General features: G+C 57.6%; 1 long non-coding RNA gene across 1 annotated transcript in view; it reads right to left on the bottom strand.

Annotated features, from left to right (window-relative positions):
* LOC139074460 (uncharacterized) overlaps positions 1-26,259 on the bottom strand; it is a 31,144-nt gene extending 4,885 nt beyond the window's left edge. The window contains exon 1 of the long non-coding RNA XR_011524088.1: positions 1,889-26,259. This is a non-coding gene — a long non-coding RNA (uncharacterized lncRNA). The remainder of the gene's footprint in view (positions 1-1,888) is intronic.

Below are 26,259 nucleotides of genomic sequence, written 5' to 3'. Positions count from 1 at the left end.
CCGAGGCTGCACCGTCAGCCTGGCCCAGGCCTGCGCGCACAACATCCCGTTCCTGTGCGTTTCAGATAAACAAGGAATCTTTTGCTAGTGTAAGAATGTCCTGGCTTCTTTGTACTTAACGCTAAGAAATTGTTTGCCGTTTATCTGAAATGTCAATTTAACTGGATATCCGGTTTTATTTTTTGTTTCTTTGCTAAATCTAGCAGCCCTGGGCGGGGAGATGGCAAGCTCTCCCCTCCTCCTTGGGGCTGCCATTGTCACCGCTCAGGCTGCTTAACTAGGTGACAGCCTGCCTGCTCCCGTCCTTCCCCGTTGCCCTGACTTTCCCTCCCTTTCCCCCTTCATCCTGCTCTGGGGGATTCTCACTGGAGCCCTGGGGAGGACGAGGCAAGACAGATGGACACGAGCCCCCGAGGTCACAGCAGGAGTGGAGAGAATTGGGACCTGCCAGTCGTGTGGCCCAAACAGGTCCGCTCAGTCCCAGCTCTGAGCTTTTGCGCAGGCTGTTGCCTCTGCCTGCCACCCCCTTCTCTCCCCACCTCCTGGTCAAAGGCCCGGTTTGTCACCAGCTCAGAAAAGCCTTTTCCAGCCTCTGCCTCCGGCCCAGCACTGGGAGAATTTACAACGAGAATGACATCCGTGACCATTTGCTAAGCACAGATGATGCCAGACGCCTCCCCTGTGGGGAGCTCCTTTCTCCTCCTCATCCAGGTGAGAAAACTGGGGCTCAGAGAGGCTGGATAAGGAGAATGCAGATTCAGGCTGTGAGGCCTCGGCCCACGTGCGCCCCTCGCTCCCGGGGGCAGGGCGATGCTGCGCTCAACAGCGGGACCGGTCGTGCGACAGCATTTTCAGGCCACAGAGACACGCGGTCCCCTCCCGCCTCTCTCTTTCCCATGATAAACCCCCTTCCTGCTCAAACGGGCAGGAAGCAAGCTTTCCTGTTTCCTGTTAAAATTCCCAACCAGGTTTTTCTTTGGCCCCCGATTCCTGAGGCTGGTCTAGCAGACATCCATCAAGAATTCTTGGTTTTGGGGGCTGGCCCCATAGCCAAGTAGTTAAGTTTGCACGCTCCGCGCTCCGCTGCAGGCGGCCCAGTGTTTCGTTGGTTCAAATCCTGGGCGCGGACATGGCACTGCTCATCAAACCACGCTGAGGCAGCGTCCCACATGCCACAACTAGAAGGACCCACAACGAAGAATATACAACTGTGTACCGGAGGGCTTTGGGGAGAAAAAGGAAAAACATAAAAAAAAAAAGAATTCTTGGTTTAAAGAAATAGTAGGTCGGCCACCTCCCGGGCGTTCTTCTTTCTTTCGTCTGTTGTCATCGTGAGCCGTTCAAGCCATTTCATGCGGCTCAGCCTGTGACTCACGCACCCGTGGATCCTGGCCCCCTGCCCAGCCTGTGGCAGCAGCGTGGGCCTGGCCCTGCCCTCTGGCAGTCTCCGCCCGTGCCCACGGTCGCTGGGGTTCCACATGCCGAGCTCTCCCGGGTTAATCAGGCCGATTGGTTTTACTCAATTCCCCGCTGCCCACAAGCCGCCAGGGAGCAGAGCGGGGACGGGCGGGGGAGCGGATCTGATTGGTTGGGCAGGGCCTTGAGGGGTGTCATTCTCTGGCCCTCCGTTCCATCATCCATGCAGTGGGAGAGAGAGAATGTAATCTAAGATGACGGAGGCGTGCATTCATGGGGTCTTTTAAAGCACCTACTATGTGCGCTAAAAACTGTTTTTGGCCCTGGGATACAGCTGTGAACAGGAGGGACGAGCCCCCTCCCTCACTTAGACTCTTTTGCTGTGGACTAGCCCTGCCCACAGTGGAAATTACTAGCACATACGCCCATTTAGATGGAAAGCAGTTAAAATGAAAGAAAATTGAAAACTCACTTCCTCATACAGCGGCCACACTTCAGGTGTGCAGCAGCCACGTGTGGCCCTGGGGCGACGTGTTGAGTGGCGCAGATTATAGCAGGTGCCCACCATGGCGGGAGGTCCCCTGCCGGCTCTGCTGGGGACGAATATGTGACATGGCCTCAGGGTGAGTGAGGACAGGTAAAGCAGATGAGGTGGGTAGAGAGTGGACGAAGTGATTTTTTTTGGAAAGAATGCTCAGGGAAGGAAATACTCGAGCCACAGCCACAGCCTGACAGCAGAGAGGGAAGGCTCCCTGGAGAAATCTGGGGGGTGACTCTGTTCCAGGCAGAGGGAACAGGAAGTGCAAAGGCCCTGAGGCAGGAGTGTAGTTGACACGCTGAAGAAGAAGGGAGGCCAGCGTGGCTAGTGTGGGTTAACCTGGGGGAGGGGTGGCAGAAAATAGGACCTGACAGGTGATTGGGGTCCCCCTCACCATGGAAAGGACGGGGGTGTGATGGGAAATCATTGGCAGGTTCAAGCTGGGGGGTGCCCTGGTCTGGTTTACATGTTAACGGGGGATCCTTCTGGCTGCTGGGCCGAGGGAGGGGTCAAGAGTGCAAGCAGGAGGCCAGTTACAGGCCAAGATCCCAATGGATGGTTATCACCTGGCAGTGGCCGTGGGGGCGGCGGGTCCTGGAAACACTCTGAAGCAGAGCTCTCGGTGCTGCCGGTGGGCTGGGCTTGAGGCGTCAGGAGGACGAGCAGAACGAAGGACGAGCTCGAGGTTTCTGGGCTGGGATCCCTGGCTCGGGGGGCCATTCGGGCCGAAGGGAAGGCCGGCGGGGCCGTCCTTTGGGGTGGGCTGCATCCGAGGGAGCCACGGCTCTGGAGGGGGCGGGTCAGGTTTGAGATGCATGTCAGACCCCCAGGTGGAGGCGTTGCAGGCGCTGCCGTCTGCTGAGTCTGGACCCCGGGGCTGGAGAAATCACTGTGGGCGTTATGCGTCTAGAGACGGCATTTAATGACCAGGATGGGGTCACACGGCGCTCTGGGCATACTGACAATTGCTATTGTTTCCTGAATCCTGTTTGGCACGAGGCATCCTATTATCTACCTTCTCTTACTCACTCCTTAAAACAGCTCCGGGATGCAAGCTCAGTTACCTTCACCGTACAACTGAGGAGAAGGAGGCTCAGAGAGGTTAAGGATCTTCTTCAGGGTCACACAGCATTTGATCTGAGTCACTCTGTTTCCAAAGCCCTCACTCCCTCAGTGGCTGTGAAAGTGGTGGGTGTCTTCTGACCGGAGCGGGCTAACCAGTTAGTTTGGGCTTGGCTGTCGAGGGCCTTGGACCTCAGGCCACGGAGCTCCAATCTACGCAGAGGCAACAAAGTGAAGGACCGGGGCCCCCAGCCGACTGCCCTGGGTTGTGCTTCTTCCTGAGGCCTCATCCTCATGGACTCCCAGCCTTTCTGACACGCCACCCTCTCCCGGTCTGCCAGACAGAGCCATGGCGCAGGTCGGTGGAGAGGCCTGACAGTTGCGGTTGGCTCCTCCAGAAGCAAGCAGGGGGGCATCGAGGCTTCAGGTCCCCCCTGCGACCCCAGGAGACGTCCCCTCCTGAGGACAGAAGAGCTCCTTTTCTTCCTCTCTGAGTGTCCCAGGCTGTTGACAGCTCTCCACGCGTGGCTGGGCTGGAAGCCTCGTGGGCCGTCAGAGCAGAGATGCCCAGGGCAATGGTTCCGCTCGCATAGACGGGCAGTCTGAGGCCGAGAGCTGAGTCTGGGCTGGAAGGCGGGGCTCCTGTGCCCCTTCCAAGACCCCACAGTCCCGGAGCTTGCTTTTCTGTCCTGGGTCCCAGCTCTGCACGTGGGTCCGAGCGTGCGTCCCCGGGCCGGCAGCATCAGCACCCCCAGCCCAGCAGAAACGCAGTCCCGGGCCCGAGCCCAGCCGTTCAGCCTCACCTCGCCACCAAGGGACTCTGGGGCACTGGAGGCTGAGAACCACCGACTCGGGGCAGGCCTCCCACGTCAGATCCTACTGCTCATGCGCTCTCACCTTGGGATCAGCCGAACCCTTCCAGAATACAGACCCGTCAGGCCGCTCCACTGCCCGATGACCTTCCACGGCTCCCAGGGTCAGGCAGCTTTGGGCACCTTTCAAACCATCTTGGTCTCGCCCACTCCGGCCGCGGCTGGACGCCCGGCTCCATGCAGGCTGGCTGGTTTCTTTGGTTTTGGATGCAGGCTTTGACCAGCTTCACACAGGAGCAGCCGGCCCCCCTCAAGCCGTCCCGACCCTTCCTGGCCTGGGACTTTTCTGGCGCAAACCGGTGCAGCCCGGAGGCGTGGAGGGAGCTGTGCTCCCAAGGGTGACCTTGGCCAGCACGAGATGGAGCCTGTGCCGAAACACTTCCCCGTTCTTCGCGGGTGGGGTGCTCCGGGCGGTCCCGTGGGATGGAGCAACTCTGGGAGCCACCCCATCCCAGCACCACCACCCCAACACACACTCCGGCCCCTGGGTCACTCTTAAGCCTTTGTCACAGCCTCTGTTTCTGGAGACCCCAGGCTCAGACGCGCCCGGGACCGACTCACACCCAACTGTGTGATGTATGCTTCACACGCGCTTAGAATCGAGGACAGAGGTGGTACCCTGAGCGAGACACACCCCGCCCTTGCCAGGACCCTGATGACCAGGCGTCGTGGTCGGCCAGGGTGGACCACTCTCCAGAGGCCCCTCTCCTCGCCTTGAGGTGGGGTAACTGATGTGAACCGGACCCCGTAGGGGAGAGAGCACCGTGCTTGCTGGGACTGGAGGGACCCCCCCCCCGGGGCCTTCATTTTTAGACTGTTGTCTCTCTTCCAGCATTAGAGGGTCTCTTTCGGGCACCCCACCACCTCTGGATCCCAGAACCTCTCGTAATGACACACACAGTTGTCACCGCGTCCTGAGTGATAACTCGGCCAGGCTCTGTGTGTGACGTCGACGGTGGATTCGGGAGCCAGACTCCCCGGGTTGGAGCCCTGGCCCTGCCACCTCCCACCTGTGCAGCTTTGGGCACAACACGGCCAGTCTGTGCCCTGGTGTCCTAGCTTATAAAATGGGACGAGAAAACCTCCCTCGGGGAATTGTTAGGGAAGTGAGGTTAACGTACGTAAAGTGCTCAGAGCCACACAGGCACGTAGCTGGTGCTATGTAGGTGTGGCTCTCACAATTATTAAGTCTCTATTCTCACCACGACCCTGTGATCTAAGCAGTACCAGCCAACGGGAACTGAGGTTCAGAGAGATTCAGCGAGTTGCCCAAGGTCACACAGCGGTCAAAGTGCAGCCGGTATCTGAACCCTGGCTGTTCCAGTCTGGAGCCCTTGGTCCCGAAGGACAGTCTCCTGGAGACCAGAGACTGAGTGGCAGCCTCAAATCTTTCTTAGGGAGAGCTGGACCCCGCTTGAGCCCCCGTCCTGGATTAGACCTTGATTCTTAGAGGGAGGGAGACCATGGGGGGAATAAAGGAGTCCTGGGGGCGCTTGGGGTGCAGACCGGCCCCCGGCCCCGAGACTTGGCTCCCCCTTCTCCTGACTCCACTCTCCCTTTGTCCCCAGTGTCAGCGGTGGCCGAGTCCAGGCTGCCGGGTCAGGAGAGAGGTTTGCACATAACAGTGTTTCCGACGCCACAGCCCAGAGAAATCTTGTGCCCTCGGAGGCCTGACGGGATTAAACACAAACAGGCTTTGTGTTAAAACGCCTAGAAAAACCGCGGGTAAATAGTCAAAAGGCCTTTTCCCCCCAGACTTCTGAGCACCTTTCACAAGTCGATGTGGCCGTGACCCTCCAGAGGGGCAGAGCCCACACGTGTCCCCCAGGGTCCACCAGGGACCCCCTTCCTGAGGACAGGCTTCCGGATTCGCAGGCCTCACCCGGGCACAGCGGCTGGAGCAGCTGGCACGCCCTCCCCTCTTCCAGACGGACAGGTGGCCTCCGCACACTGGGGGCTCCCCTGCGCCGGCTGCACCAGCCTGGGGGGTACTCCGAGGCCTCCTGTCTGCTTCTGGGAGAAGGCGGGAGTCACCATTTGGGGTTGTGCTCCAGCTCTGGGTGAGAGGAAGGGTCCTCAGCAGGAGGACGCCAGCTGGATCTTTGGCCACCTCGGAGGGCGGACCCAACGCCACGACACGTGGGTTGTTATGGCCCTGCCAGTTATTAAAGCGGAAACTCCTCCCATGCCACTTGGTTAACAGCAGCTGTGCTGAGACCCCAGGTACCACCCCTCCACCAACACTGCTGTCCCAGCCATCGCAGCCTGTCTCCTGGGATCCTCTGGACTCTCCCGAGCTCCAGCAGCCAGGGGGTTAAGCTTGGCACGGCTGGGGCCCCTCCCGACCCTCCAGGTCTGGGTCTATCCTAACTGGTCACAGCCCTGCCGTACCAGCTGATAAACCATTTGAATATCATCCTTGATGTCCACTATTCGTACCCATCAGATGCTCTAACGTCAGGAGACGTGAGCAGATGAAGAACATAGGACCAATGCTGTGCTGGAAGTCCCACAGCCTTGGGACTCAGACCTTCCAGCTCTTTCTGTGCCATTTCCTGGCTGTGTACCCCGACGGGGTTCTTCTCCACCCTGAACCTCAGGGTTCTCATCTGCAGGCTGGTGTTATGAGGATAAAGGAGGCCTGAGGTCAGCACAGGGCCCGGGCCACAAAGATCAGTGTTAGTAGCTTCTTCCTTCCCCATCGTGCCCAGGGCGAGATGCTGGTGGGGGTGGGGGCCAGATGCCTGGAGCAACGTCCCCCCGGGTGTCCCTTGCCCAGAGCAACCCCTCCTCATGGGCCATTCCACAGACACATCTAATTACCCTCGAACTGCCTGCTGCCCGCTGCGCCCGCCCGCTTGCGGCCTACTGCCTGGCAGGAGATGGCGCATAATTGGAAGCATTCTGCCGACCTGGCAGGACTTACTCCCACTGGGGGAGGCAGTCTGGGGAGGCTGTGCCCGCCCGCTCCTGTGCGCAGCTTCCAGCTGAGGGGTAGGAACAGCAGAGGTGAGTGTGGCTTTGCTGAGCTCCTGACCCAGAGGCAGCAGGCTGGGAGGGGCGTCAGCGGAGCTCCGGGTGCTGGTGGCTCTGCCTGGGTCCTTTCTCTTCCAGAGCCACCCAGAGCAGTGGCTGGGGTGCCCGCTCGGAACTCAGCAGACCAGCTTCCAACCCTCGCCCTCTGCTTGTCAACCGGCAACTTGAAAACCCTCATCTGATCCTCAATTTCCCCATCTGAAGAATGGGGATGCCGTCGTCGCGGGGAAATGAGAAGAAGACAGAAAGGGTTTAGCATGGAGCCCAGGCCAGGGCAAGCCCTCCGTTGTCAGTCGCATCCTCCTGACCCGTCCCACCTTCCGTGGTCAGAGGCTCCATCCCTGACCCTGTCACATACAATGTCTCATTTAACGCACACGACAACTCACTGTGGTTATTTCATGTTTTCACAGAAAGGGACACAGAGATCCGGAGAGGTACGGTGACTTGTTCCAGATTACCCATCTGGCAAGCAGGGGAGGTCTAATTCCATTAATCTTTTTGCATTCATTCCACACATTCATTCATAAATAAATCTTGGTGCCTGGCATGTCCCTCACTTCATTCAGGCAAGGACCAGCCTCCAGACGTTCTGGTCACAAGCCAGGGAGCTTCGCCTCTGTGGCAGGCACGGTAGCTTCATTTCCCACCTCCTTTTCCCTGCAGCCTCTCCTCTAGGGGTGGAGAAACGACATGCTCAATTGACAGCTGGAGACGCTCACAATGTGCATCTGACATTCTGGTGAGGGGAGCAGGGCAAGCAGTGGTGGGAGGCGGGCCGGTCTTTCAAGGAAAGCTTTGAATTCCTGATAAAGAGTTTAAACTCCACTAGTGTATAGATCAACTTCTACCCTCTTCCTTCCTTAAATATAGACATGACTTCTGGAGCCGTTGCAGCCATCTTGTGACCATGAGATCTCAAGCATAAGGATGAAAACCAGCAAGCTAAAGATATCCAAGAAGACAGATGGGAACTCTGGGTTCCTGATGACATTGTGGAGGCCTGAACTACCACTCCAAACACCCACTGAAAGATGAGAAAAATGGTCCTCTATTTGCTTGGGGGCGGAATTCGGGCCAATGGTTCTCAAAGTGTGGTAGCTGCTTGAACAGCAGTGTCAGCATCACACGGGAACTTGTTAGAAAACCAAATTCTTGCCCTCCCCACACCACCCAGACCTGCTAAATCAGAAACGCTGAGCCATCTGGGTTTTAACAGGCCCTCGAGGGGTTCTGAGCCACATTGAAGTTTAGGAAACCGCTGGTCTAACACTGGTCTGAGGGCAGGTCTCCTTGACGCCACACCCCTGAGCTTTTGGTGAAAGCTTTTTCTCTACCTAGGATGCCCCATTTCCCCCTCCTCTGCCAGTCTCTTTCATTAAATGAGTTCATTTTAATCACAGAAAGCCAGAATGGTGGAAAATTCCCCCGCCGCCGTTTGGCGAGGTGCGTGATGATTTTCTGGATTTGGTCTCAGCTGTCTCAGAGGGCTGCATGGAAGCAAAAGCTACAAAACTGCCCCGGTTAAAAAATTTTCTGGTTCCAGCTGGAAAATCTGGACTAGGGTTTGTCTCTCCCCTTTCACATGGACCAGAAGGAGTGATCGGCAGCCCCAACATCCTTAATCCAGCAGCCACACGCTCCCCGAGGCCCCCTCTCCACAGGGCCACGGTCCAGCCCGGGGCTCGTCCACTGCTGGCCGCTGGGATGGCGGAGTTGTTCTAGTGTGCTCTGCTGCATAACGAGCCAGGCAGAATCCGGTAGCTTAGAATGACAGCAGTTTATTCTTTGCCTGATTCCGTAATCGCCTGGGCCCTTGCTCTGCTTGTCTTGCCTGTATCCAGCCAGAAGGTCAGACGGGGACCGGGCCAGCCGGGGTGGCTGTGGTGCTGTGTCCTGCTCTCTGCACATGGTCTTTTATCCCGGACGTCTTCACAGCCCGGCGTCTCAGGGCAGAGTTCCCAGAGGGCAAAGGCAGAAGCTGAAAGGTCTCTTGAGCTCTAGGCTCCGAAAGTGACGCAACCTCACTTCTGCCCGATTCTGCGGGTGGAAGCCGGGCGCAAGGCCAGCCCAGACTCACGGGGGAGGAGAAAAGGGCTCCACCTCCGCGTGGGAGACTCAGCATGGCCGTGTCCCGGAGGGGCAGACAGACTGAGATGGGAGGATTTGTAGCCATTAAAAAATCGACTGCATCCGCCAGCTGGTCACAAATGATTCACTTTCATTGCCAGAAGCCATGTGTACCCTGCTCCCAAGACTCCACATGCTGAACCAATTACGTGTCAGACACCCCGAGCCTCATGGTCTAGGCCAGGTCTGCATGTGGATGGCTCCTGTTCATCAAAGACGAATGACCTAACTCTCACACACCCAGTGTACAACGGCGAGACAATATGGACGCTTCCTTTTTAAAGAGGGAGGAACAGCAGGCATGTGGCCACCGCTGGTCCATAGCAATTCTGAAATCCGACCAGGCACAAGTCCCGAGTCCCCCTGCTCTGGAAACAGGACGTGCACCTTGTCTGACTGCTGGGGTGGCCCTCAGTCCCTTGTTCCCATCAGCTGTCATCTCCCCCTGCTGGCTCTTGGCTCTGCTCTCTAGAGATTCTCTTTCCCCATAAGAAATATTTGCCGCTGAGTCATTTTCTTGGCCTGCTTCCTGCTTGCGAAACTTAGGGGACTGTTTTCATTTTGAATTGTTTCAGTCCATGTTCGTCCACACCAGAAGTACTCCGGTCAATACAATTCTCTCAGATGCCAGCGGTTTCCTATGAATCATATCTGGGGGCACTCAATGCCCCAAAGGACATCATTCTTTTTGAGACAGATCTCTCTCTACTTTGGGTGCTCCAGACTGTTATAGACCAGAACTCATAGGATTCTTAAAGTACACAGCTGAGAAGGCCGATGAGGTCCAGCCTGAAGTCACTGTGAGGCCTTAACAAAGGATCATACAGCCACGCGCTGGATTCTGTCTTTACCCCAAGGCCATTTTTCACTCTGAGAATCCTTTGTGAGGAGGAAGTAGGGATAAGAAACAGTGCTATTTTCCAGACCAGCGTGTCCTAGTGGCTTCATATTGCCTCTGAATTCTGCTTGCAAACTGAAGACTTCTCCCTTTAGCCCATTCCTCTCTAAAAGTTGGTGTGTTCTCTCCACACTTTACTTGGGAAAACCCGAGCCTGATCCGTAATTCATTTGGATTTCTACCTTCCAAGTTTTATTATCCATAATTATGTATCTTCCAAGTATTATCCATAATTTTCTATCTTCCAAGTTTCCACAGGTGACAACCTTGCCAATTGTTCTGCTGCGATGTAACACGTGTCACCCTTTCTCCAGCCTCCAACAGCAACTTCCTCATCGTTCATCCAGCTCCCACTGACGGGTCCCTCTGCCCTTCCAGCCTCCACCCATCTCCTGGGTCCCAGAGCCAGTGCGCTTGGTTTAGCTTTGGGTACGAAAGCAGCCCAGGTCCCGGGTGCCGATTTCTGTAACTGCTATCAAATTCTGTATAAAAAAATGACACCCCGACTTAGTGGTTTAAAAAAAACAACGATCTGGGATTTCTCACGATCGTCCGAGGGGCCCTCTGCTGTTTGTCCTGGGCTCACTCACAGAGCTGCCATCAGCTGGGAGATTGGCTGGGCTGGAAGGGCCCGAGGCCTCACTCACACAGCGGGGGCGGTGCTGGCTGTGGGCCGGGGCCTCGCTCCTCCCCCCCGTGGCCTCTCGTCCTCCAGGAGCTGGCCGGGGCTTCCGCACATGCCTGGGCTCAAGGCAGAGTTCCGAGAAGGGAAAAATGGGAGCTGAAAGGCCTCTTGAGGCCTAAGCTCTGAGACCCACACAGCCTCACTTCCGCCAGATTCTGTTGTCACACGCTCAGCCTAGAGTCCAGGGGACGCAGAGACAGCCTCCAGCTCTGGTGGGGAGACTCAGCGCGGCGTGTGGCAGAGGGGCAGACTGCAGTGGGGGGATACCCGGCCATCGCACAGTCAACAGCAGGGTCTCCCTTGCTGCCCGCTTCTCTTTGATCCCACAGATGGCTTCATGCTTCCTCTGAGTGCTGGTTATTGCAAGCCCACTCTTGGTTCCTATTTTTCTCTTAGGGATTGTCCAGCTGAGAGGAATAGAAACCACTCGAAATAGCTCGAGTAAGGTCAGGGAGGGTACAGAGGTCCCGGCAACCAACAGGTGTCAGACCTCATGGCACCCGGAGCTGGGAGAGACCCAGAAAGAATCTTCTTCTCCTTTATTCCCCCTCTCTCCATCTTCTATATGGTCTTTTTTCTACGCTTCTCTCTCTCTCTTTTCTCTTTTTGTGTACTCACAGCAGTGCCCTCTTATCCACAGTCTCACCTTCTGTGGTTTCACTTACCCGCGATCAACCATGGTCCAAAAATCTTAAATGGAAAATTCTAGAAATAAACAATTCATGAGTTTTAAATTGCGAGCCGTTCTGAGCCCCGTGATAAATGTCTTGCCTTCCTGCTCTGTCCTGCCTGAGACGTGACTCATCTCTTCGTCCAGCGGATCCAGGCTGTGCACGCCACCGGCCCGTTGGTCCGTTAGTACCCGTCTCAGTTATCAGAAGGACTGTCACGGTGTCAAGAGCTCGTGTTCAAGGAACCCTTGTTTTCCCTAATAATGGCCCCAAAGCTCAAGAGCAGTGATGCTGGCAATTCGGATGTGCCAACGAGAAGCCGTCAAGTGAAAAGGTGAAATTTCTCAGCTTAATAAGGGAAGAAAATGATCATGTGCTGAGGTTGTAAGATCTACGCAACTTTAATTACAGGATATTATTATACTTGCTCTATTTTATTCTAAGCTCTTGTGGTTAATCTCTTACTGCAGCTCGTTGTAAATTTAACTTCATCGTAGGTCCTCTCGCGTAGAGGAGAAATCACGATATATCCAGGGTTGGCTCCCATCCGTGCTCCAGGCATCACTGGGCTCCTCCCCTGGGGTGCTGGGTCCCGGCGAGAGCCCTCTGTGTGTCTCCTGAGACTCAGATGAGGGGACTTTAGGGGACACGGCCTTGCTGGCCAACCCCTGGCCCTCTCCACGGGACCTTTTCTCCAGGTTGCCTCTCTGGAACGGCTGTTGGGGTCCCAGAAGAGTGACTGTTAGCCCTGCTGCCCTCCACCTGCACCGAGCGGGGCGTGCCGGGCCTGCCCTCCCTGACCGTGTGAGCATCAGTGCATCTCTCCAAGCTCGTGTCTCTTCATCCGCAGGGCGGGTGTGGGTCCCTCCCTCGCACATGCGGGGGGTCCCGGGTCACAGCCATCAAGGGCTTAATACCACTTACGGTGCTGGAAAGGCTAAAAGCTGATGGCTGGGCAACAATAATGATAACAATTAGGAACATCTGTCACTGGTAACAAACTCCTCGGCCTGGGAGTCTGAGGGCTGGATCTCCACGGCTTGAGAGGACCTGGACCCCTCAGCCCCGGGGATGTGATGAGTGGTGTCAGTGTGGTGTGAGCAGTTGAGTGACACCTTGGGCCTCCTTGACGCCTGGGGGCGTCAGAGTGTGTGTGAGTGTGTGTGTGCACGGCAGGCCTCTGAGCACCCACAGCTCCCACGTTCCAGCTCTTAAATCAGCCACAGCCTGGCCGGGGGACCTTGCGGTGGGCTAGAGCAACGTCTCCGAAGTCGGGCTCCCCAGAGCCCTTTCCACTCCCTCCGAGGTCAGCGACATCCCTGTGAGGTCCAGCGCCCGGCACCTGGGGAGATCCTGGGATGATCTGAGTGAACTCTGGGGACAGATAACCCATCGGTGGATTTTGCACACGTGTTTTCTCATTCCTTCTGCTTTGTGGCCGCAGCCTGCTTGGAGTGCCTTGTTAGAACAGGGGGTCAGGACCCTGTCAGGTGACACCCACATTGGTGAACTGGGCTCCCAGGCAGCAGCGGGACCGAGGACCCGGGCGGCCGTGTGCCGATGGGGGTGGAGGCTGCGGCCCTGGCTTGCTGGCTTTCGAGAACGGGTGACTCAGATGACAGCTGCTGGCCATCCTGTCTCTGAGGTCCAGATGAGCTCGGCTCTATGCCCTTTGTTCCAAGACCCAGGGAAGTCCCCGTGACTCCGCAAAGCCTCCCCTGTACTTCTGCTGTTCCCAGTCCTAGCGGGGCGCAGCGGGCGCCCGGGTCCCCACCCTCCTCGCTGTCCCTTCTCCTGGGACCCCGATTCCCGGAAGTGCTGCCTCTGCTCTGTGCCTCACTGACCCCGATGACGTGAAATTGGCTTGATTTCCAGAACAGCAAGAACAACAAACATTTACATAAAATATTCATGTGTTCAGTATCTTCTACTGAACTCTTTGGGGAAACCTGGGGGGCGGGGGCCTCGTCTCAGAACGCACAGCCTCGTACCTCTGCCCGCTGCCTCTTCCCTTTGTCACGAGTGTAGCGGAGCGGCTGTGAGCACGGCCTCGGGGCCAGACGGCCTGGGTTCCCATCCCAGCTCTGCTGCGACGCACCGGCTGGGCCACCCTGGGCATCTTCCCCCACCTCTGGGGGCCTCCTTAAACTGAGGTTGCCGATGGCACCGCTCCCAAAGCTCAGACAAACTGAAAAACCAGCGATCGTAAGGTACCCACAGCGTAGTCCAGCTTGCAGGAAGTCCTCCAGCAGCGACTGGGATGTTTAACCTTTCTCACTTTGACAACTAGGAGTTACCACCCCACCTGCTCCGAAGGGTACTCGTGAGGGTGAAATGACTCCCGTGCGTTGTGGACATCTGTTTTTGGCTCTTTTCGGGGGATGTGTGCTGCCAGGCCTCCAGCTCCCGTGGAATTCTCGTCCGCGCGGTGTGGGTGGACCCCGTGCCCCTCTCGTTCCACTGAAGCCCTTGGCCGCTGAGGCTCAGGCCGGGGACCCTGTCTCCGCCAACTGACCATCTCCCCTCTGGGTCCCGATGCAAAGACGCGGGAACGGATGGGCAGTCCTGTCAGAGGGAGTGGCGGCCACGTGCCCCAGCCAGCTCGTCCGTGAGCGTGACCGTGGCTGTGAGTCCTGCCCTGGGGCCACCCTCGGTTCCCATCAGTTTTCCCGGCCTGATTCCCAGCCTTCTGAGCGCTCCCGTGTGCTCCACAATCTCCATCTGTGGCAGAAACTTCTGGCTGCCCCCAGTAGCCGTCTCCTGGCTCACAGAGTAATAGACGAGTTCGCCGGGCCAACGGCCGTCAGGGTACAGCTACGCCGCCCAGCTCCCTCGCTCCGGGGGGCCCGCTGAGCAGACCACAGATGGCGGAGTGTGAGCAGAAGGGACATCCGCCTCCCCGATGTCCCCTCCCGCCGGCTGCTGTGCGGAGACATGCATGTGCCTTCCTGGACCACGCGCTGAGGGCCTGAAAAACTCATGGAGCAGAACCACCTTAGCATTTCAGCTCCTCGCTAAGAAAGAAAGCCATTCACTCTCGTTTAAGCCATTTTACTCTCTGGGCTCCCTCCTCCGTAGCCACTCATAGACCTCACAGGCTCCCCCAGCTTCAGGAAGCCAGACGCGGTTCCTGTGTCTTTTCTTTCTTGTTCTTTCCTGTTCTGTGCTTTTCCTTCTCTCCCTTTCTCCCTCTTCCTTTTCTTTCTGTCCTTTTTTATTATCAAGCCCCGGATTTCCGCCATGTGTTAGGCACGAAACGTACCGCCATCCTTAGCGCCCATCAAGGCTCCCGTAGATGTGAGCTCTGATTCTGCTGCTCTCCGGTATTCCTCACCCTCCGCTGTCCTGCGCGCCCCGGCCGCTTGCAGAGTCTCCCCTCCCAGGCCGGGTCCTCGCTTGCTCCGAGGATCTGGCCCTGGGCCCTCGAGTTCCTACCTTCCTCCTCAACACTTGTCAAAATATTTTCTTCCAAACCGTGTCACATTTCCTGCCATGAGGAACTCGGGCGCCAGCTGTTAAGTTAACAAAAGCCCCCCCGACTCTGATGCGTTTGTTTTGTTTTGCTTTCCCTGTGAGCCCGGCGTCCAGCAACTCTGTTCCTTTGATTTTTAGATGGAAAACAAAGCCCAGGGAGCAGGAGCCCACGGCCCATGGAGAGAGGCCGGCTGGGGAGGGGTCAGCAGCCCCGAGCCGAGCCAGGTGACAAGCCAGAGGACATTAGATCTGGAAGAGCCACAAGAGGGACAGCGAGGCCCTCGCGGGACGTGACTGGCTGAGCCAGAGGCCACGCCGGGGTCCTGGTTCCAGGTCGGCGATTCTCCTGTGGGATCAGAGGCTCTCCCAGGTTGTTCCCACGCCGGCGTGTGATGGTCCTGTCCTCCAGGGCCTCACGAGCTCAGAGAGGAGCTGCCACACGCTCCTGAAGTCAATGCCGTGTGGCAGAAAGCATCATGACAAGGGGCTGTGGGCACTCGGGGAGGGTGACTTGTCTCAGAGGGCGCACCGGGAGACTTCCTGGAGGAGGGGGCGTTTGGGTCGGTTCTGGAAGGATAGGGAGGTGAGGACCATGCAGTCTGGCGAGAGAGAGGGTGAGCGAGCATCATTCCATAAGTCAGTATCTGACGACATAGCGGTGGACACTTTAAGGAGGGCTCAGGAGGTGCCAGAGCACCGGGCAGGCCCTGCCGGGGTTGGATCGGGGGGCGGGTCTCCCAGGAGCTGTCATCTCGTCTGGGAACTGGAAGGCAGGTAGCACTTCTCTCATCAGGGGTGGGCCGGGCTCCCAGGGAGGTGGTCAGCAGAGGACAGTGTGAGGGCGGCCCCCAGGCAAGGAGCGCAGGTGCCCAGAGCACAGAGAGGAGAGACAGTACCAGAGATGCAGGACGAGGCCACCATGGGATCGCAGCAAGGCGGTGAGGGCCAGAGTGCCGCCCAAACAATCAACCGCGAGGGAGTGTGGCCCAGCCTGCTGGTTGCCCTTACTGTTCTTCCCGTCCTGCCTTGTCTCAGAGCTTCAGTTTTTCTGCTGGGCTGCAGCCACTCACAATAAAAACTACATTTCCCAGCCTCCCTCTCAATTAGGTGTAACCACGTGACTAAGTCATAAACACTAGAGTGTAAACAAAAATGTCATAGCAACTTGCAGGAACTGTCTTTATGTGGAGTCCAGGAATCCTTCTTTCTAACGGCTGGAATGCAGACATGATGGTTGGAGCTCAAGCAGCCATCCTGAACCATGAGTTGGGAGCCCTGTATTAAGGGTAATGAAACAAGCAGGTAGAAAGAGCTTGGGTCTTTGATGGTCATGGGTCTTCCATGCCTGCCCGGAATTTGCCTCTAGATTTTTGTCACTTGAGGAAAACCAAATGGAAAGTAAACAGATCTCTCTTACGTAAGATACTTAAAGTTGAATAGGATCCAAATTGATAATATGGATTTATTGGAAGATGCTGCAATTTTCAGGGAGAACACTCTGTGGCGTGATGGAACTCATGATGGTTCTAGAATATTCTATAAGGAGGCAAACTAAGAAAAAGGATATCACAGGAGCCAAGAAACAAAGGCCACAACAATTATTCTAGGAAAAAAAGAAAAGTCCAAGAAAGGAATGAATGATAGTATACTACTTGGCTCAGCCACGACATTTATTTGGCCACAGTTTTGAAACCCTGACTGTGGATTGCATCACAGACGTTTGCGATGTGCCCGGTGCCTGCTGGGGTTGTGTGGCGGCCCCGGGTGGGGCTGCCCGTGAGCCACATTCCCGCTCCTCATCATTTGAGGGGTTGAGTCTAATACAGATGAATCAAAAGATAATATGAGATGCAAATATGTTGAAATGTGGAAGTAAATACCAAGAAAAGCAACTGAAAGAATTGAAAATAGTTGCTTCTGAGAGCTGAGATGCAAGGTGGGGAGGAGGAAGCAACGATGTGGGGTTTTTTTAATCCACTATATAATCTTTTAACATTGTACTCTGGAAATAGAAAATTCAGGGAAAACCTGACTTGGCTGTGGTCTTTTCCTCTTTTAAACCCGGGAATCACGCGGACGTACTCCCTGGGGAACACATGGGCCTGACGGTCAGAGCGAGGGGGGTTTGGCAGCTGGCTGTGTCGCTTACTCGTTTTCCAGGGAAGGGAGTGACTGTCTGAGCCTCAGTTTCCCCGTCCGTGTAACGGGTGCATCATACATTCCTCCCGGGTTACTGTGGGGCATCAGCGCGGGTGGGGTGCCCGGCCCGCGGCCCTCCTGGCGGTGTCTGCTGTGATCGTCATTTCCGTCATCTGTGCCGGGTTAGGCATGAGCTTCCCTCATCTTCTGACCACAGAGGTTCTCCAACTTGCGGCCGAGTGGCCTCAAGGGATTGTGGAAGGATTTCCAGGCGCGACCCCCAGTTTCAGATGATTCGGTAGGTCTGGGGGGGGTGGGACCAAGAATCCGCATCTCCAGCTGGGTCCCGGGGATGCTGACGCTGACGCTGCTGGCTCAGGGGCCGCGCTTCCAGAGCCGCTGTGCTACCGCACGAGTGGCTTTGGGTGGACCCGAAGGTGGTGTTGGGAAGCTGACGTGAGGGAAGAGGAGTGGAGGAGCCCCGGCAAGGCTTCTTCTGGGACAACCCAGAGCGAGGGGCGGGGCCTCCTCGGGGCTGGGATGGACAGGGGCTCGGGGAAGGCCTCCCCAAAGAAGTGATACTGGAGCTGAACTTGAAGGACCGGGAAGAACTTGCCAGGCTGGCTAGACAGGGAGCATCCTCAGCAGAGGGAAGAGCGCAGGAGAGACTATGGCACCTCCGAGGTGCGGCGCCATCCTTACCGCCTCCCATGGCATCCCGGGGGTGCAGCGGAGCTCAGGGATGCCGGGCAGCCTGACTGCGCATTTGGAGGTCCCTCTGAAGGGCCGGAGTGAGGAATAACACACCCGGGGACGTGCAAATGGTCTGCTCGCGGGGAGACAGCCACAGCCTGGAAGCCAGAAGGCTGCCTCACACCCTGCCGACAGGACGTCTTTGATGATTGTCGCGGGTTTCCGTGATGTCACGCGCATCCGGAGAACATTACAGGCTCATAAAAAGCCTTTCATCCCGGCACTGCCGGTTCCGTGGACGTGTTTTCACATCCTCGTGAGAGAGGGAGCTGGGGGGCCCAACGCCGGCCTTTTCAGGGCAGACGGTACTCAGGGAGGGCTGGAGCTGAACACCCAGGCGGCAAGGTCACCTGAGGACGCGGTTTTCCTCTTCGGAGCCCTCCTGTCCCCTGGTCCCCGAGCCCCTCCTCTCTTCCGTCTCCATCTCCCTGTTGCCCGGCTGTCTTCTGCCCTGATCTAGATGTCACCCCGGGGGACGCGGCTCGTCGCCCGCAACAGTGATTACACGCTGACGGAGGGCGGCCAGGGACGCGAAGGTGCCCACGCTGAGCGTGGGGTCCAGGGGCCCCGGGGCCCTCCACCTCTCCGGAGGAACACCAGGCTGGAGGCCTCCAAAGGTCCCCGCCTGTGTCCACGTCCCATGGCAGCGCGGTGGCTGCCGTGTGTGAGATGCGAGGCCGGACGCTGCGGGATGAGGACATGGCTCTGTCCCCAGGGCCCAACGACCTCCCTTAGCCAATGCCCACGACGCGCAGTCCCTTCCTGCACATTCACGCTCTTGTTCTGTCTTCCAATTCCCGAACGAGGTAGGACTAATGTACCCATTTCCTAGGAGAGAAAAGTGAGTTTCAAGCAGCTTCAGGAAGCAAGGCAGCTGAGAGGGAGGGTGGTGCGGAGGCCGAGAGCAGAGACTCCGGAACCGGCTGGCCTGAGCTCAGGTCTCGGCTCTGCGCTCACGGGCTGTGTGACCCCAGGCAGGTGACTTACCTCTCTGTGCGTCTGTTTCTTCCTCTGGGAGAGGAGGCTCTCTTTGAGGGTCATGGGAGTGCAGGTGCGTCAAGGGCTTCAAACAGTGGCTGCCACGCGTGTGTCAGTTACGACCATTATCAAATCCACTCGTGGACAGCTGGTGGGCTGACCCAGGCTGGTTCTGATCTCCCATCTCCCGGCTGCCCCTAAAGCCGTTCCAGAAGGTGGAGGAATAAGGACGAGAGGGCTCACGAGGACATCTGCACCCTCTGCTTTAGTCAGACTGACGCGGGTTTGAATCCTGGCTGTGTGACCTCGGTCAAATCTCCTGAGTCTCTGAGCCACAGTTTCCATGTCTTTAAAATGTCGTGTCACGACGTGAGGACCAAATAAAACAAAGGCAGCTCAGCATCGGGTTACGAGCGGGTTCTGGAGCCACTGCCCAGGTCCATCCCCCATCCACCTCTACCAAGCTGCCTGACTCCGGATCAGCTTCTCTCTCTGGGCCTCAATTTCCTTATCTGTCAAATGGGGATGATGACATTCTCACTTTGTAGAGCTGCTGGGGTGAAACGCGCCGCCCCACGCGGAGGCCCCTGACCGGTACTTGGTGCCCAGTAAGGGCCACATGGCGCATGCTGAGGTCATGAGGAGCACGTGTGCACAGGCCCCGCGCACAGCAGGTGCTCCGCCAACAGCAGCGTGAGGCGGGGTGAGGCGACTGCAGAATCCAGCGTCTCCTCTTCCGCTGAAAAGTCCTCGGGCCAAGAAGTCACTGTCCTGATGGAACAGGGGGAGTTTTTTAACAAACACCCTCCCTCAGGCCCCACACCCCGGGGAGTCTGACTTGATGCCCCTTCACAGGGCCTTCAAGGCGGATGATCTTTCAAGCTCCCCGGGGCGATTCTAACAAGCAGCCAGGACTTGGAAGATAACTGAGGGGCCCCCTTGGAGTAGATATTCTAACTCAAGTAGATCCAGGCGGGCCTCTCGGAGGAGGCGCTGTGGGAGCTGAGACCTGCGTGGCGAGAAGGAGGGAGCCAGGCAAGGACGGGGTGAGGTGTTTCCGACGGAGAACAGAGCAGGCGCAGACGCCCTGAGGCAGGCGTGAGGTCTGTGTGTAGGAAGAAGAGCACGAGGGTCAGGGTGGCAGAGATGTCCACGCGTGCGAGGGAACAGCCAAGAGCCAAGCCCAGCATGGCAATTAAGGGAAACTGAGTCGCGCTCTGGTCAGAGCGACTGAGTTTAGCCCTTGGACGAGGCAGACGGCAGCTGGGAACGTCCACCCACTGTGTCCCCGGCTGACTGAGCTCCTTGAGCATCCTTGACACGGGGAGCTGGGAACTGCCGGGGAGCCTCTGCGGATCCAGGCCTCCGTCTCCCGGGACAGCTGTCCCCCGGCATCCTCGTAGGAGGGCCGTCAGCCCTAGAAGGACCCTTCAGGACAGCAAGGGGGGCAGTCATCCAGCGTCCAGCGAGGGAGGAGGGGGCGAGCGACTGGGCCAGGCAGCTCCCTGGGGCCGTCACAGAGGCCACCTGGGCTGGCGGCCGCTCTATCGCCGAGCGGCAGCTGGGCAGCCGGGAACATGCCAGCCGCCTGTGAAGCCTTCATTAGCCGGCTCCCCGCTGCCGGGCGACGGCTCGGCCAGGAGCAGGTGGCTCTATTTTCTGGCACAATTATCTGGGACGGGCGGGCACGGCCGCAGTGGACGTGTCTGCGGCTTTGTGTGTCTGTGTGTGTCCGTCTTCTCGTGTCGGATCGCGGTGTGTGTGTCACATTCTCCTAGGAGAGCGCGTCCTCCTGGGCCGGCTGTGTCTGTGTGTGCTGCTCGCGTCTGTCTGTGCATCTGTGCGTCCCAGGGTCTGTGCTCCTGTCTCGCTCACTCGGAGCAGGCTCTGCGTGCGCCTTCCCACGTGTGGCCCTGGGTGGGCCTGGGTGTGACCGTGTGGTACAGACGGATGCTGCCGCCTGGCTCTCTGGGCCCTCCAGTGAGGCTGGCCCACCCCTGCGGCCTGCTTCCTCGGTCAGGTGGGGCCACGGGGCTCGGTCCTGGAGCCTCGCTGGCACAGCCGTGTTGATGTCCTGCCCCGGGGCTGTGTCTCGGTCCAGCTCCTCGTCCAGGCGGTGGACTGGCCACTCACCCCCATCAGCACCAGCGCTTCCTACTGCAGAGCCGGCTGGGGCCCAGTGGCCTTCCCGGCCCGGGCTCTCACGCGGGCTGGGACCCTGCAGCCTGCCCGGGGCCGCCTGGGCCCGTGTGTTGTCTGTGTGCGTGGGTGTGTGCACACGCGTGTGTGAGCACCGGAGGAAGACACTTCCACATGCCTGCATGGCCTCCTTGACAGCTGAGGCTCAGGGCGAGGCGCAGAAGACCAGGATGTGACTCCTTCCTGGGGCTCAGGAAGTGTCCCAGCCCAGGGCCGGCCAGGGCCGGAGGAGTGAGGCCCCGGGCAGCCTCTCTGGTGATCAGCAGGGAGCCCGTGGGTTTCCACAGAAACACTAGGCAGCTTATGCCTGAACCCCTCCCTCGCCAGCCACTTGTCCAGCATGAACTGAGCACTCGCTCTGGGTCCGGCCTTGAACCTGAGCCGATGTCAATAACACCAACAATAATAACCACCTTGCAGACGCCCTGGGTTCCTGAGTCTCATCCACCGCCATCCCTCCCCAGGGCCTTTGCACGTGCTGTTCCCTCTTGCTAGAGCACCGTTTCTCCTCATCTTCCAGTGGCTGGCCCCTCATCATCCAGGTTTCGGCTTAGACATCACGTCCCAGAGAGGCCTGCCCTCATTTCCTTCTGTGTCACACCTCTGTCACTTCCTGTCCCTCAGAGCTTGTGCCTCAGAGCTTGTACAACCATCTGTCATTGTCTCGTTGTTGTGTGTTTATTCTGTCTTCCCCCACCAATGAATACAAGCCCTGTGAGGGCAGAGCCCTGGTCTGTCTTATTCAGCCCCCAAATTCCAGGATCAGTGCTACACATAGGTGTTTAGTAAATATTTCTTGACATTTAATAAATTTATTGAACACACACTATGTGCCAGCCACTGAGTATTATTACCTCATTTCAACCTCACCAGAACCCACAATAACCCATTGTGTGCAGTTAGTATCTGCATCTTACTGATGAAGGACAATAAAGTTCAGAGAGGTTAAGAAACCTGTCTATGGTCACACAGCAAGTCTGTGGGAGAACTAGAATTTTTATCCAGATCAGTCTGATGCTGCTACATGCTCTTACCATGATGGGGAGATGTGCAGTGATTGGGAGACAAGAAGAGTAAGAAAAGTCTGGCCGAGGAGACAGCAGACAGAGAGGTGTATCCGCTATCTATTATTGTGAAGTAGGTCACCCCGAAACTCAGTGGCTTAAGACGACCATTGATGGCTCGTGATTCGGGCCAGGCTCCGCTGGGACGGGCGCTCTGCTCCACATGGTGGCTGAGGCAGGAGGCAGGCTGGCTTGGTGTAGATTCCCCCTCACACCGCTGGGGCCGTCAGCCGGTGCCGCATTCGCCTCCACGTGGCCTCTCGGGCGGGCGGCGGTGGCGGTGAGGAGGCTTCCTTGGCGGCAGGTGGGTTCCAGGACGGCGACGGGGAAGCTGCAAGGCCTGGGAAGCCCAGACGGCACCTGCTACCGTCTAGCGGTCAAGGCGAGTCAGGAGCCGGCGAGGATCCCAGCGGGGACGGGTGCGGGATGCGGCCCCATTTGACCATCGTCATTATTCCACGTGCAGAATGTGCCCGCCCTGTCCCAAGACTGCCCCGCGTCTCCCCCCACGGCATCGAGTCCCCGCCCTCGGGGGGGTCCCCCCTGCAGATCCCTCTCCCCCGCAGGGGACGCCCCTGGGCTAACACTGACGTCCCCGCGGCTCCCCACCTCCAGGCGTTGGTGTCGTGGGCCGGTGGGCGCCCTGTGCTGCAGACCCGCCACCCCTCCCCGGGGCCCAGCACTGCGCAGACCTGCGGCCCCGGCCCTGCCTCCCTGCACCCCGGGAAGCCGGGGGACTTGAGACCCACGCAGCTGAGCAGCTGAGCAGAATTCGCTGGAAGATTCCCGCAGGGATGGAACAGAGGCCGGGAGTGCTGAAGTCTCAGTTGCTATTGCAAAATTTGGGTGATGCCCATTGTTCCTGAGGTCACCTGAAGCCCTCACCCAGGGAAAACGTAAAGTGGGATGATAAATTCATTCATTCATTCATTCATATAATCCTTCAGTCTCAAACTATATTGGGCACCAGTGAACGCCTGAACACCACGATACCGGACACTGAGGACGCAATTGTGAACAAGGCAGGGGGTCCCTGTCCTCTTAGAACTTACATTCTCGTGGGACAAACACGCATTAAACACATAACACAAGGATAAGTATGTGATTTGCAGGAAACATGGGATCTTACAGGAGCTGGAAGAGGAGACGGGTCCAGCCTGGGGAAGCTTCCATTAAAAAGTGCCATTAAGATGAGGCTCGAAAAGTGAGTGGGAGTTTGCTAGCTATGGATAGAGGGAACAGTGCTGTAGGCAGGGGGAACAGCAAGTGCAAAGGCCCTGAGGTTGGAATATGCTTGGTGTATTTAAGAAACAGCACCAGTATGGCAGCTGGTGTGACTGTGCAGGCCATGGCGAGGAGGCTGGACTTCCTCCCAGCTCGAGTGGCAGGCATTTGAAGCGGGGAGTGGCGTGGTAGGCTTGCATTTTTAAAAAACTCATTTTCCTGGCGCTGACAGAATAGATTGGAAGAAGGTCTGAAGCAGAAGTGGGGCCGATGGGCAGCAGTGCGGCTTGTTGAAGTCTTGAGCCAGACAACCCAGCGTGTTGCCTCCCTTAATCACTCCGACCAGCTGGTGCAGCCGAGCTCCACAGCCCTGCCTTACGCACTTGGTGTGCAGGGCTCAGAGAGGCAAAGCAAGTGCACAGGGTCACCCAGCCATCAAGTCTCAGAGCCGAGATTCAAACTCGGTTCAGCCGGACACCCCCGCCAGCACCGTTTCTTATGCTGAGTGTCTCGACAGTGATGAGAAGCCACTGGCCCCTCCCCTCGAACCTCACGGGGCTGGAGGAGATGCTAAGCGGTGGCCTCTTCCAGCCCCTGCACCTGGTCTGGGGGCCTGGGGTGCAAACGCCTTCCTGCCTTTGCAGAGCCCCCCGGGTGCCCGCTGCCCCATTTCCCAGGCCCTCCTCCTCGGGCCTGCCCTAGACCCGCCATGCTGTCGCCCGTGGTCACCCTGCCTCGTAAGTTCCACCAACAGAAAAGCCACCGGAGGGCCCCACGCTCTTCCTTCCTGGAAGAGATGGATGAGGGTGCTCCTTCAACAGCGTCTGTCACAGTCACATCCAAGTGGCCACTCGATCACAGTCGGCTTAAACTCTGTGTCCCTCTGTGAGCTCCACGAGGTCAGGAGCCACATCTGTGTGGTTCCTTGTAACTCAGCCCTGGGCACATGGGAGCGTCCCACGGTTGCTGAGTAAATGGATGTTTCCTCAAAGGCTCCAGGGTTTAAAGATGCCCCTATACTTCATCAAGTCCAACCCCTAAACTGTTCAGGTAGGGAAACTGAGGCTCAGAGAGGGGCAGGGACTCACCCTCTGTCACACAGCAAGTAGCAGACAAACAGGGCTGGGCCCCAAGTCCAGTGCCCCTTACTGGTCCAGAAATCAGCGAGTGGGCAGGGACCCCAGGGGGCAACCGTCCACAGAGGCCGCAGGAACTGTCCCCGAGGTCCCCACACTCCCCTCGGGGTCTAGGAAGGAGTTAGCTCTTGACCTCTATGGCCTGGAGCTTACTCAGCAAAGACGGTCCTTGAGCTAACTGCCCCTAGGCTGGCCCTGCCTGTCCCCGTCATTCCAAGAGCCAGGATGCTGGCCGCGCAGGGTCACAAGCGCTCAACAGGCCTCTCAGCTGCCTTTTCTCTCCTGCCCACGCCGATAAGCATCCCCTGCTGGAGTGCCAGCTTCCTCGGAGCACCGGCTTCTTTTGTCCATGCTGCAGCTTCAGCTCCCAGAACACTCCCTGGCACATAGTAGGTCCTCAGTAAAGATCTGTGAATGCCTGACAGCCCACTAGGGTAGAGTGGCCAAGACTGGGAAGCATGTGGGTTTCGGTGGAGCCACACTTGAAACCCACACCAACAGGTTCCCATCCTGGTTTGGTCCCTTACCTGCTGTGTGATCTTGAGCAAGCTGCTTAACATCTCTGGGCCACAGTTCTTCCTATGTAAAATGGCGATGTTCTGGGACACCGTGTCCAAGGTCTGGCAGTGATTGATTTCCAGCCTGCACACTGGACATCCGCAGTCAGGTGAAGAAAATAAGGGCCAGGAAGCACGAGGCTCTGGCCCGAGGCCACGCAGTTTGAAGTAGATTTGGGGTCCGCCCTAAATTAAGCTCAGATCCTGCTGACTCCAAATCCACCAATTCTTTCTGCTTCCTTCCCCTCGTTTCTGCCTCTGCCCCCCAAGGATGGGATGAGAGGATCTGGCAGGCGGGCCCTGCTTGGCTCCTTGGCCCTCAAGCGCCTTCCCTCTCGCGGCCGCTGCAGCTGGGAGGGCCAGCTGGACAGGACGCGGTGCCCCCAACGCATGACCAAAGTTTGTTTCCCCGGGGGCGACTCGCAGGTGCTTATTTCCTTTTAAAAGGACGGTACCAGAGGCGCGTTTCTGGTTTGATTTGTGTCTTCTCCCCCTCAGCTCCCCGAAAAGCTGCCGGGAAAAACGTTCCAGACTCGGCGGCCATCCCCTCCCAGGGCCCCCTGGCCGCACGGAGGCTCAGCGACAGACATCCTCTCCCGGCGGCCCGAATGGCGGCCCTGGACTCTCTCAACGGCCGTCTGCAGGCCGTGTCTGGCTGCGCCCGCCCGGGAGGCCCGAGGCCCCTGGGCCCCCACCCGGACCCGAGCAGAGGAGGCCATGAGGTCCGGTCCTCCCGCTGCAAAGGGCGGCTTGGGGACAGCGCGCTCGCCTGATGTAGCTGGTTGTGGTTGTTGCTGTTGACATAACCTATTATTTGCAATCTGTTTAAGACTCGCCCAAAGTTGCAAAAATAGTTCAGAGAGTTCCCGCGTACCCTGCACCGGGCTCCCCCCGGCGACGCTGTCTCGAGCAACCCAAGGATGCAGTCAAAATCAGGAAACTGACCTCAGCACGATGTTATCAGCTTAGACACAGACTCGACTCAGATTCCATCAGTTTTCACACGTGCTCCAATTGTACTGTTTTGTTTTTATTTTTTTAAAGATTGGCACCTGAGCTAACGTCTGTTGCCGGTCTTTTTTTCTTCCTTCTCCCCAAAGCTCCCTGGTACATAGTTGCGTATTTTAGTTGTGGGTCCTTCTAGTTGTGGCATGTGGGACGCCGCCTCAGCATGGCCTGATGAGCGGTGCCGTGTCCGCGCCCGGGATCCGAACCGGTGAAACCCTGGTTGGCTGAAGCAGAGCACGTGAATTCAACCACTCGGCCATGGGGCCGGCCGGCCCCCGAGTTGTACTGTTTTTGATTTCCAATTTTTATCCGTTGCTGGTTGAGGCGGTTAGTTAAGACAAGCTGCAGTTTCCAGCCCTTCCTTCTTCTCTTCTGCTTCTCCACTTTCGATTCCTTCCGCTGACCCATGTCTGCTTCAC

The sequence above is a fragment of the Equus przewalskii genome, chromosome 11 (assembly GCF_037783145.1).
Source record: "Equus przewalskii isolate Varuska chromosome 11, EquPr2, whole genome shotgun sequence".
Classification (NCBI taxonomy): domain Eukaryota; kingdom Metazoa; phylum Chordata; class Mammalia; order Perissodactyla; family Equidae; genus Equus; species Equus przewalskii.
This window is presented reverse-complemented; position numbering and strand designations above follow the sequence as displayed.